The sequence below is a fragment of the Rhipicephalus microplus genome, unplaced genomic scaffold (assembly GCF_043290135.1).
Source record: "Rhipicephalus microplus isolate Deutch F79 unplaced genomic scaffold, USDA_Rmic scaffold_455, whole genome shotgun sequence".
In the NCBI taxonomy this organism is placed as follows: domain Eukaryota; kingdom Metazoa; phylum Arthropoda; class Arachnida; order Ixodida; family Ixodidae; genus Rhipicephalus; species Rhipicephalus microplus.
Window position 1 is genome coordinate 27,501 of NW_027465019.1, and position 12,500 is coordinate 40,000.

General features: G+C 62.0%; 1 non-coding gene across 1 annotated transcript; it reads right to left on the minus strand.

Moving 5' to 3' along the window:
• Positions 1-1,197: 1,197 nt before the first annotated feature.
• On the minus strand, positions 1,198-3,012 carry LOC142794553 (small subunit ribosomal RNA). The gene has a single exon (XR_012892439.1). It is a non-coding gene; the product is annotated as a small subunit ribosomal RNA (ribosomal RNA).
• Positions 3,013-12,500: the final 9,488 nt, after the last annotated feature.

Sequence of the window (12,500 nt, forward strand, 5' to 3'; positions counted from 1 at the left end):
ATCGCACAAGCTTTTTTCGCATCCACGGTTTGCCACCGCACACCAAAATGCCGATCCGGCTGCCTACTTTAGCCAACAGGTGGAGCCAGGCGCGCCGTACTTGCGCGGCACTTCCCACGTCCACCGAAGTCGGTGCCAAGGACCACTTTCGGCGCCGGAGCCGCGTACGAGCCTACTCGAGGCGGAAGAACGAAGCCAGCAAGGGCCTGGCCGCAAGTGCGTTCAATTGTCGGGACGTCCAAGTCCCTCGTTCTTCCGTGCTTCCTCTTTCGGCAAGTCGTTGCGGCACCTTCCCAAAGCGCGCAGACCCGCTAATCGCGACGAGCGCGACGTGGCCGTGCCGCCTTTCCCTCGGCAGCAAGCAAAACGCCTGGCAACGTCGACGCTCCCCTAACCGCGATCTCGCACCGTGTTTCGTGTGGCGAATTCAAAAGCCGGCCGGCGCTGCTGCAACCATTACGGTCGGTACGCATACGCCGCGGAGGGCGGGACGGTCATCGGAGCGTGCGGTTCCTCCATCGAGTACTGCGCACCTCGGCCGTCGCATCGCCGTGCCATGACCGGCCGCGCGTCAACGCGAACCGGTGCCAGCGAGATCCCTCGCCTGCAAGAACCGACCGGCAGCCTCCGTCACCCGAGGACGCGGAGGCGCTTGCCGCGGACGGCGGGACGGTATGCACTGGTGCACAGCGGACCCGTCACATCGCCAGTTCCTTGACCGACCGCCGACGCTTGTGCCGTTCCTCTCGTACTTGGCAGTCGCCGCGCGATTGTCGGGTCTCGTTCTTGCACGCTCGAACGGTCGGGAGGGCACTCGGCTGGCGTTTCGGGAACGCGCAGCCTCGCCTTCTACCGACGTAACCACGACTCGCCGTTCGCGCTCCGCCGCTCCTGTTTACAGTACTAGGCGGTCCCGCAGCGGTCGGGTCGCGCATTTCGAGCGCTTCGAGCCACGGTGCAGTGGCGGGTCGAAAGCCGACCTATGAGTGCGTTGCGCCGTTTGTACCCGCGTCCGCCACCTGGCCGACCGTCCAAGGTCGCGGTGTTGGCGTCCGCTGGGCGCAACAATTTGTCACGGGGTGCCGCTCCACATTCAGGCAGCCCCGTGGGGAAAAGCCGACCCCGCGTCCAAACGGGGTCAGCGGCAGAAAGTGTCGGGCGCAGACGCAGCTGAGGCGCTCACCCTTCACAATCCGTTAATGATCCTTCCGCAGGTTCACCTACGGAAACCTTGTTACGACTTTTACTTCCTCTAAATGATCAAGTTTGGTCATCTTTCCAACAGACCGGCGCAACCGAAAGGCCGCGCCGGACATCGGTCCGAAGACCTCACTAAATCATTCAATCGGTAGTAGCGACGGGCGGTGTGTACAAAGGGCAGGGACGTAATCAACGCGAGCTTATGACTCGCGCTTACTGGGAATTCCTCGTTCAAGGGGAACAATTGCAAGCCCCTATCCCAATCACGAAAGAAGTTCCACGGGTTACCCAGTCTTTTCAGACAGGGATAAAGACACGCTGCTTCCTTCAGTGTAGCGCGCGTGCGGCCCCGGACATCTAAGGGCATCACAGACCTGTTATTGCTCTGTTTCGTGCGGCTAGGAGCCGCTTGTCCCTCTAAGAAGGTTGTAAGGTGCTGGGAACCCCGCACCTATTTAATAGGCTAGAGTCTCGTTCGTTATCGGAATTAACCAGACAAATCGCTCCACCAACTAAGAACGGCCATGCACCACCATCCACCGAATCAAGAAAGAGCTCTCAATCTGTCAATCCTCCCAGTGTCCGGGCCGGGTAAGTTTTCCCGTGTTGAGTCAAATTAAGCCGCAGGCTCCACTCCTGGTGGTGCCCTTCCGTCAATTCCTTTAAGTTTCAGCTTTGCAACCATACTTCCCCCGGAACCCAAATACTTTGGTTTCCCGGAAGCTGCCCGCCGAGTCATTTGAGTAACTCAGGCGGATCGCTGGTTGGCATCGTTTATGGTCAGAACTAGGGCGGTATCTGATCGCCTTCGAACCTCTGACTTTCGTTCTTGATCAATGAAAACATTCTTGGCAAATGCTTTCGCAGTAGTTCGTCTTGCGACGGTCCAAGAATTTCACCTCTAGCGCCGCAATACGAATGCCCCCGTCCGTCCCTCTTAATCATTACCTCGTATTCCAAAAACCAACAGAACAGAAACGAGGTCTTGTTCTATTATTCCATGCAAGTTTATTCAGGCGACTCGCCTGCGTTGAGCACTCTAATTTTTTCAAAGTAAAAGCACCGGCCATCTCGAGGCACACAATGAAGTGCACCAAGAAAGAACCGGCATGATGTTCAGTCCGAGCCGTCGCATCGGGTAGATGCACTACTCGTCTGGAACTGAGATCCAACTACGAGCTTTTTAACCGCAGCAGCTTTAGTATACGCTATTGGAGCTGGAATTACCGCGGCTGCTGGCACCAGACTTGCCCTCCAATTGATCCTCGTTAAAGGATTTAGAGTGTACTCATTTCAATTACGGGGCCTCAAAAGAGTCCCGTATTGTTATTTTTCGTCACTACCTCCCCGTGCCGGGAGTGGGTAATTTGCGCGCCTGCTGCCTTCCTTGGATGTGGTAGCCGTTTCTCAGGCTCCCTCTCCGGAATCGAACCCTGATTCTCCGTTACCCGTAACAACCATGGTAAGCAAGTAACCTACCATCGAAAGTTGATAAGGCAGACACTTGAAAGAAACGTCGCCGGCTCGTGGCCATGCGATCAGCACAAAGTTATCCAGAGTCACCACACAATACGGGCCGAAACCCGATCGATCTTGGTCTAATAAAAGCACCCGTTACCCAAAGGGCTCCAGGCTCACTGCATGTATTAGCTCTAGAATTGCCACAGTTATCCAAGTAGGAAGAAACGATCTAAGGAACCATAACTGATTTAATGAGCCATTCGCGGTTTCGCCTTATTTCGGCATGTACTTAGACATGCATGGCTTAATCTTTGAGACAAGCATATGATTACTGGCAGGATCAACCAGGTAATCGTTCGACTGCGCGTCCGTCCTCGCCTTCGGCGGGCCGGACGCAGTCTGTGTGCGGCGGAGGCCACCTTCAGGCGCCCCAACACGCTTATTTTGCACTCCGAGATGACGGCGTTCGAGCTCGCTACGGCACAACCTTCCCGAAAGACGAGTGGGAGCCGTGCGGCAAGAAGCACGTTCATGCTCGCTCTTTTTCGTTGCATCGACTCGGTCGCGCCGTGCGGGTTGCCCAAGCCCGCTGCACTGTCGGTGGACCGGCCGGAACTAGCAACGGAGCCGAGACTGCAAAGCCGCCAGACGACGGGTCACGCCCGCGTCTTCGGCGCTTTCGCATCTGAATCGCCCGAGGACGACACGGAACACACCTCGATATCGTGGTAAAACGGCACCGTCCGACAACCAGCCCCTAACGCATCAAGCGGATGAGGCTGCAGACGACTGCCGTGGATTCCCCTGGAGCAGACCCGAGGACACGCTTGACGAGGCCGAAGCCCGCCGCATATCAGACACCCGGTCGCTTTCGCGTACGCCGCTCACGAGAACCCCCACATAATAGCAGCGATAAGTACCCAGACCTCCTTGGGCACTAATACGAGCGTACTCGAGAAAATTTCACCGCGGGTGTGCCCCGAAACGTGTGGCACGTTGAGCGTGCCACAAGTCTACGTCGCTCTCAAACCCGCCGAGGTCGTAGAATTTGCGACCCTACTCACGAAATTCCCACCGAGGATACGGCCGCAAACGTACCGCACCTTGGGTAGGCCACGAGTTTGTGCAACACTACGCTGACGGCACAGCACCGAGGTCGTGCGCGCACGCACGGGAAAATTCCGCCGCGGTTTCTGCCGAAAACGTGAGGCACCACGACTCTCCGCAAGTTCGCGTCGACTGCGAAAGACCGAAGTCGTGAACGACGTGTCCGCTACTCGCCGCCGACACGCTGGACACCAAACGTACAACGACTCGACGGCGTAGTAGAGGCCCACGACGCGGTTTTCCTTAACGACGTCTCGGCGTGGCACCGACAGGTTAGAACGGCCGACCAACGTTCCCTGTCCGCCGTTCGGCTCAGTCGAAGGGCTCGGCGACTTCGGCAACGCTGCGAAGCCGCACGGTGACGCACGCCATGTCCCCATTTTTTTTTTTTTTCTTTCTGCGTCTGCCGGGGTGCCCCTATAATAGCAGCGATAAGCACCCAGACCGCCGTGGGTCGCTCGCCCCGGCTGACGTGGTTTTTCGTACTCCTGCGGCGGTCGCCGTCAAGCACGTCCAAATACGCTACTTTCGTGGGCGCATTCACGCTCTTTCGCTTCGCCGGAGTGCCAGCACTCACTCTGCCAAAAACGGCGAACATCCGAGCGGCGGTTCCCACTTTTGCGTCGGCGTCGCAAACCCCGCCCCGGCAGACGAGGTTTGCCGTACTCGTGCGACGGTGGCCGGCGGGCACGTCGAAAGACGCCGATATCGTGCGCGAATTGGCGCACCTTGGCTTCACCGGAGTGCCGCCACTGACTCCTCCAAAAACGGCGAAGATCCGAGCGGCGCTTCCCACTTTCGCATCGGCGTCCCGAACTCCGCCCCGGCTGACGCGGTTTACCGTACTCGTGCGACGGTCGCCGGCGAGCACGTGGAAAGACGCCGATATCGTGCCCGAATCGGCTCCGTTCGGCTTCGCCGGAGTGCCAGCACTGGCTCGGCGAAAGACGACGAACATCCGAGCGACGGTTCTCACTATTGCGTACGCGTCGCAAACCCCGCCCCGGCAGACGCACTTTGCCGTACTCGTGCGACGGTCGCCGGCGAGCACGTAGAAAGACGCCGATATCGTGCCGGAATCGGCCCCGTTTGGCTTCGCCGGAGTGCCAGCACTCACTCGGCCACAAACGGCGAACATCCGAGCGGCGGTTCCCACTTAGCCGTCGGCGTCCCGAACTCCGCCCCGGCAGACGCGGTTGCCGAGCTCGTGCGACTAGCGACCGCGAAGCCGTCTCGCGACGCCGCTTTCGTGCGCGGCTCCCACTGCGACCTGGGTCACCCGAGGTCGACGAGCAAGAAAGAATGTCGAAAAAAAATTTTTTTTTTTTTTGCGTCTGCCGGGGTGCCCCTATAATAGCAGCGATAAGCACCCAGACCGCCATGGGTCGCTCGCCCCGGCTGACGTGGTTTTTCGTTTTCCTGCGGTGGTCGTCGTCAAGCACGTCCAAACACGCCACTTTCGTGGGCGCATTCGCGCTCTTTCGCTTCGCCGGAGTGCCAGCACTCACTCTGCCAAAAACGGCGAACATCCTAGTGGCGGTTCCCACTTTTGCGTCGGCGTCGCCAACCCCGCCCCGGCATACGCGGTTTGCCGTACTCGTGCGGCGGTGGCCGGCGGGCACGTCGAAAGACACCGATATCGTGCGCGAGTCGATGCTTCTTGGTCTCGCAGGAGGGCCGCCACTCACTCCTGCAAAAACGGCGAAGATCCGAGCGGCGCTTCCCACTTTTTCGTCGGCATCGCAAACCTCGCCCCGGCAGACGCGCTTTGCCGTACTCGTGCGACGGTCGCCGGCGAGCACGTCGAAATACGCCGATATCGTGCCCGAATCGGCCCCGTTTCGCTTCGCCGGAGTGCCAGCACTCACTCGGCCAAAAACGGCGAACATCCGAGCAGCGGTACCCACTTAGCCGTCGGCATCCCGAACTCCGCGCCGGCTGACGCGGTTGCCGAGCTCGTGCGACTAGCGACCGCGAACGCGTCTCGCGACGCCGCTTTCGTGCGCGGCTCCCATTGCGACCTGGGTTACCCGAGCTCGACCAGCAAAAAAGAAGGTCGAAAAAAAATTTTTTTTTTCTGCGTCTGCCGGGGTGCCCCTATAATAGCAGCGATAAGCACCCAGACCGCCGTGGGTCGCTCGCCCCGGCTGACGTGGTTTTTCGTACTCCTGCAGCGGTCGCCGTCAAGCACGTCCAAATACGCCACTTTCGTGGGCGCTTTCGCGCTCTTTCGCGTCGCCGGTGTGCCAGCACTCACTCTGCCAAAAACGGCGAACATCCTAGTGGCGGTTCCCACTTTTGCGTCGGCGTCGCCAACCCCGCCCCGGCATACGCGGTTTGCCGTACTCGTGCGGCGGTGGCCGGCGGGCACGTCGAAAGACACCGATATCGTGCGCGAGTCGATGCTTCTTGGTCTCGCAGGAGGGCCGCCACTCACTCCTGCAAAAACGGCGAAGATCCGAGCGGCGCTTCCCACTTTTTCGTCGGCATCGCAAACCTCGCCCCGGCAGACGCGCTTTGCCGTACTCGTGCGACGGTCGCCGGCGAGCACGTCGAAATACGCCGATATCGTGCCCGAATCGGCCCCGTTTCGCTTCGCCGGAGTGCCAGCACTCACTCGGCCAAAAACGGCGAACATCCGAGCAGCGGTACCCACTTAGCCGTCGGCATCCCGAACTCCGCGCCGGCTGACGCGGTTGCCGAGCTCGTGCGACTAGCGACCGCGAACGCGTCTCGCGACGCCGCTTTCGTGCGCGGCTCCCATTGCGACCTGGGTTACCCGAGCTCGACCAGCAAAAAAGAAGGTCGAAAAAAAATTTTTTTTTTCTGCGTCTGCCGGGGTGCCCCTATAATAGCAGCGATAAGCACCCAGACCGCCGTGGGTCGCTCGCCCCGGCTGACGTGGTTTTTCGTACTCCTGCAGCGGTCGCCGTCAAGCACGTCCAAATACGCCACTTTCGTGGGCGCTTTCGCGCTCTTTCGCGTCGCCGGTGTGCCAGCACTCACTCTGCCAAAAACGGCCAACATCCGAGCGGCGGTTCCCACTTTTGCGTCGGCGTCGTAAACCCCGCCCCGGCAGACGCGGTTTGCCCTACTCGTTCGACGGTCGCCGGCGAGCGCGTCGAAAGACGCCGATATCGTGCGCTAATTGGCGCTCCTTGGCTTCTCCGGAGTGCCGCCACTCACTCCTCCAAAAACGGCGAAGATCCGAGCGGCGTTCTCCACTTTCGCATCGGCGTCCCGAACTCCGCCCGGGCTGACGCGGTTTACCGTACTCGTGCGACGGTCGCCGCCGGGCACGTCGAAAGACGCCGATATCGTGCCGTAATCGGCCCCGTTTGGCTTCGCCCGAGTGCCAGCACTCACTCGGCCAAAAACGGCGAACATCCGAGCAGCGTTTCCCACTTTCGCATCGGCGTCCCGAAGCCCGCCCCGGCAGACGCGGTTTGCCCTACTCGAGCGACGGTCGCCGGCGATCACGTCGAAAGGCGCCGAATTCGTGCACGAATCGATGCTTCTTGGTCTCGCAGGAGGGCCGCCACTCACTCCTGCAAAAACGGCGAAGATCCGAGTTGCGCTTCCCACTTTTTCGTCGGCGTCCCGAACTACGCCCCGGCTGACGCGGTTTACCGTACTCGTGCGACGGTCGCCGGCGGGCACTTCAAAATACGCCGATTTCGTGGGCGCATTCACGCTGTTTCGCTTCCCCGGAGTGCCAACACTCACTCTGCCGAAAGCGGCGATCATCCGAGCGGCGGTTCCCACTTTTGCGTCGGCTTCGCAAACGGCGCCCCGGCAGACGCGCTCGTGCGACGTACTCGTGCGACGGTCGCCGGCGAGCACGTCGAAAGACGCCGATATCGTGCTCGAATCGACCCCGTTTCGCTTCGCCGGAGTGCTGCCAGTCACGGCGCAGAGAACGGCGAACAAGTGTTTTTTTTTTTTTTTCCTAGAATTTGTGTTATAGAAGGCACATTTGATATCGGACGATAATTTTCAACTTTATCACGCGCACCGATTTTCGTGTAGAGGTTTGCAAGTTTATGGGAATTTCTCCACTTGGAATAATGCGATTTAGTAGTACTACGAGAACTTCATGGATGTACTCAAGGGTACGGGGCAAGTCAGTTACGTCAACACCTGCAGATTTTTTACACTTCAAACTGAAAATTGTTGGTTGTGAGTCCTCGTGTGATATTAAAGGCCGATTCGCTAACACATAGAACAAAGAAAGAAAGGAAGAAAAAACGCCCGCGCTCGCTCAAGAAACCTGGGTTCGCAACAAGTGGCAACAACAAGCAACCGAGCGAGTGCGCCAAAACCCGTGGCGGCCGAACAAACGCGAAGTCCCAACCGCGTCAGCCGGGGCGGCACGGGACAGGAAAAATCACTTCAGCCGGGGCGGCGGGGCACCGAATAAACCTCGTCACCTCGTCGCAGGATAAAAGAGGAAACAAAAAGTCTAAACAGCGTCTGCTGGAGCGAATGCGTAATAAAACAACAACAACAACAAAAAAAAAACACCCGCGCTCAAGAAGTCTGCAATCCTCACAAAAGGCGACTGTGACCGAGCAGCGTCAGCCGGGGCCGTGCGGAAACGGAAAAACCGCGACTACCGGGGCGTCGAGGCACCGAAAAATCCACTTCAGCCGCGGCGAAAAAAAAAACAAAAAGAAAGACGGAGGGGGGGGGGGGGAACCACGTCTGCCGGGGCGAAGGAAAAAAAAAAACGCGTCTGCCGGGGCGAGCCCGGGTGCGGCACCACCGGGAAAACTGTGGCAAACAGACATGGCGATCGAGTGAGTGGGCCGCCAGCCAGGCTCAGCCAAAAAGTGCAAAGTCCGAACTGCGTCAGCCGGGGCGGCAAAAACCGCGTCAGCCGGGGCGGCGCAAAAAACCGCGTCTGCCGGGGCGGCACGAAACCGCGTCAGCCGGGGCGGGGCGAAAACTGCGTCAGCCGGGGCGAAAAGAAAAAAAAAAAACGCGTCTGCCGGGGCAAGCCCGGGTGCGGCACCACCGGGAAAACTGTGGCAAACAGACATGGCGATCGAGTGAGTGGGCCGCCAGCCAGGCACAGCCGAAAAGTGCAAAGTCCGAACCGTGTCAGCCGGGGCGACGCAAAAACCGCGTCAGCCGGGGCGGCGCGAAAACCGCGTCAGCCGGGGCGGCACGAAACCGCGTCAGCCGGGGCGGCGCGAAAACTGCGTCAGCCGGGGCGGCGCGAAAACCTCGTCAGCCGGGGCGAGCGAAAAGGGGGGGGGGGGGAACCACGTCTGCCGGGGCGAAAGAAAAAAAAAACGCGTCTGCCGGGGCGAGCCCGGGTGCGGCACCACCGGGAAGACTGTGGCAAACAGACATGGCGATCGAGTGAGTGGGCCGCCAGCCAGGCTCAGCCCAAAAAGTGCCAAGTCCGAACTGCGTCAGCCGGGGCGGCAAAAACCGCGTCAGCCGGGGCGGCGCGAAAACCGCGTCTGCCGGGGCGGCGCGAAAACTGCGTCAGCCGGGGCGAGCCCGGGTGCGGCACCACCGGGAAAACTGTGGCTAACAGACATGGCGATCGAGTGAGTGGGCCACCAGCCAGGCTCAGCCAAAAAGTGCCAAGTCCGAACTGCGTCAGCCGGGGCGGCAAAAACCGCGTCAGCCGGGGCGGCGCAAAAAAACCGCGTCTGCCGGGGCGGCACGAAACCGCGTCAGCCGGGGCGGCGCGAAAACTGCGTCAGCCGGGGCGAGCCCGGGTGCGGCACCACCGGGAAAACTGTGGCAAACAGACATGGCGATCGAGTGAGTGGGCCGCCAGCCAGGCACAGCCGAAAAGTGCTAAGTCCGAACTGCGTCTGCCGGGGCGGCACGAAACCGCGTCAGCCGGGGCGGCGCGAAAACCGCGTCTGCCGGGGCGGCACGAAACCGCGTCAGCCGGGGCGGCGCGAAAACTGCGTCAGCCGGGGCGAGCCCGGGTGCGGCACCACCGGGAAAACTGTGGCAAACAGACATGGCGATCGAGTGAGTGGGCCGCCAGCCAGGCACAGCCGAAAAGTGCTAAGTCCGAACTGCGTCAGCCGGGGCGGCAAAAACCGCGTCAGCCGGGGCGGCGCAAAAAACCGCGTCTGCCGGGGCGGCACGAAACCGCGTCAGCCGGGGCGGCGCGAAAACTGCGTCAGCCGGGGCGAAAGAAAAAAAAAAAAACGCGTCTGCCGGGGCGAGCCCGGGTGCGGCACCACCGGGAAAACTGTGGCAAACAGACATGGCGATCGAGTGAGTGGGCCGCCAGCCAGGCACAGCCGAAAAGTGCTAAGTCCGAACTGCGTCTGCCGGGGCGGCACGAAACCGCGTCAGCCGGGGCGGCGCGAAAACCGCGTCTGCCGGGGCGGCACGAAACCGCGTCAGCCGGGGCGGCGCGAAAACTGCGTCAGCCGGGGCGAGCCCGGGTGCGGCACCACCGGGAAAACTGTGGCAAACAGACATGGCGATCGAGTGAGTGGGCCGCCAGCCAGGCACAGCCGAAAAGTGCTAAGTCCGAACTGCGTCTGCCGGGGCGGCACGAAACCGCGTCAGCCGGGGCGGCGCGAAAACCGCGTCTGCCGGGGCGGCACGAAACCGCGTCAGCCGGGGCGGCGCGAAAACTGCGTCAGCCGGGGCGAGCCCGGGTGCGGCACCACCGGGAAAACTGTGGCAAACAGACATGGCGATCGAGTGAGTGGGCCGCCAGCCAGGCACAGCCGAAAAGTGCAAAGTCCGAACCGTGTCAGCCGGGGCGACGCAAAAACCGCGTCAGCCGGGGCGGCGCGAAAACCGCGTCAGCCGGGGCGGCACGAAACCGCGTCAGCCGGGGCGGCGCGAAAACTGCGTCAGCCGGGGCGGCGCGAAAACCTCGTCAGCCGGGGCGAGCGAAAAGGGGGGGGGGGGGGGAACCACGTCTGCCGGGGCGAAAGAAAAAAAAAACGCGTCTGCCGGGGCGAGCCCGGGTGCGGCACCACCGGGAAGACTGTGGCAAACAGACATGGCGATCGAGTGAGTGGGCCGCCAGCCAGGCTCAGCCCAAAAAGTGCCAAGTCCGAACTGCGTCAGCCGGGGCGGCAAAAACCGCGTCAGCCGGGGCGGCGCGAAAACCGCGTCTGCCGGGGCGGCGCGAAAACTGCGTCAGCCGGGGCGAGCCCGGGTGCGGCACCACCGGGAAAACTGTGGCTAACAGACATGGCGATCGAGTGAGTGGGCCACCAGCCAGGCTCAGCCAAAAAGTGCCAAGTCCGAACTGCGTCAGCCGGGGCGGCAAAAACCGCGTCAGCCGGGGCGGTGCAAAAAAACCGCGTCTGCCGGGGCGGCACGAAACCGCGTCAGCCGGGGCGGCGCGAAAACTGCGTCAGCCGGGGCGAAAGAAAAAAAAAAACGCGTCTGCCGGGGCGAGCCCGGGTGCGGCACCACCGGGAAAACTGTGGCAAACAGACATGGCGATCGAGTGAGTGGGCCGCCAGCCAGGCACAGCCGAAAAGTGCTAAGTCCGAACTGCGTCTGCCGGGGCGGCACGAAACCGCGTCAGCCGGGGCGGCGCGAAAACCGCGTCTGCCGGGGCGGCACGAAACCGCGTCAGCCGGGGCGGCGCGAAAACTGCGTCAGCCGGGGCGAGCCCGGGTGCGGCACCACCGGGAAAACTGTGGCAAACAGACATGGCGATCGAGTGAGTGGGCCGCCAGCCAGGCACAGCCGAAAAGTGCTAAGTCCGAACTGCGTCTGCCGGGGCGGCACGAAACCGCGTCAGCCGGGGCGGCGCGAAAACCGCGTCTGCCGGGGCGGCACGAAACCGCGTCAGCCGGGGCGGCGCGAAAACTGCGTCAGCCGGGGCGAGCCCGGGTGCGGCACCACCGGGAAAACTGTGGCAAACAGACATGGCGATCGAGTGAGTGGGCCGCCAGCCAGGCACAGCCGAAAAGTGCTAAGTCCGAACTGCGTCAGCCGGGGCGGCAAAAACCGCGTCAGCCGGGGCGGCGCAAAAAACCGCGTCTGCCGGGGCGGCACGAAACCGCGTCAGCCGGGGCGGCGCGAAAACTGCGTCAGCCGGGGCGAAAGAAAAAAAAAAACGCGTCTGCCGGGGCGAGCCCGGGTGCGGCACCACCGGGAAAACTGTGGCAAACAGACATGGCGATCGAGTGAGTGGGCCGCCAGCCAGGCACAGCCGAAAAGTGCTAAGTCCGAACTGCGTCTGCCGGGGCGGCACGAAACCGCGTCAGCCGGGGCGGCGCGAAAACCGCGTCTGCCGGGGCGGCACGAAACCGCGTCAGCCGGGGCGGCGCGAAAACTGCGTCAGCCGGGGCGAGCCCGGGTGCGGCACCACCGGGAAAACTGTGGCAAACAGACATGGCGATTGAGTGAGTGGGCCGCCAGCCAGGCACAGCCGAAAAGTGCTAAGTCCGAACTGCGTCTGCCGGGGCGGCACGAAACCGCGTCAGCCGGGGCGGCGCGAAAACCGCGTCTGCCGGGGCGGCACGAAACCGCGTCAGCCGGGGCGGCGCGAAAACTGCGTCAGCCGGGGCGAGCCCGGGTGCGGCACCACCGGGAAAACTGTGGCAAACAGACATGGCGATCGAGTGAGTGGGCCGCCAGCCAGGCACAGCCGAAAAGTGCTAAGTCCGAACTGCGTCTGCCGGGGCGGCACGAAACCGCGTCAGCCGGGGCGGCGCGAAAACCGCGTCTGCCGGGGCGGCACGAAACCGCGTCAGCCGGGGCGGCGCGAAAACTGC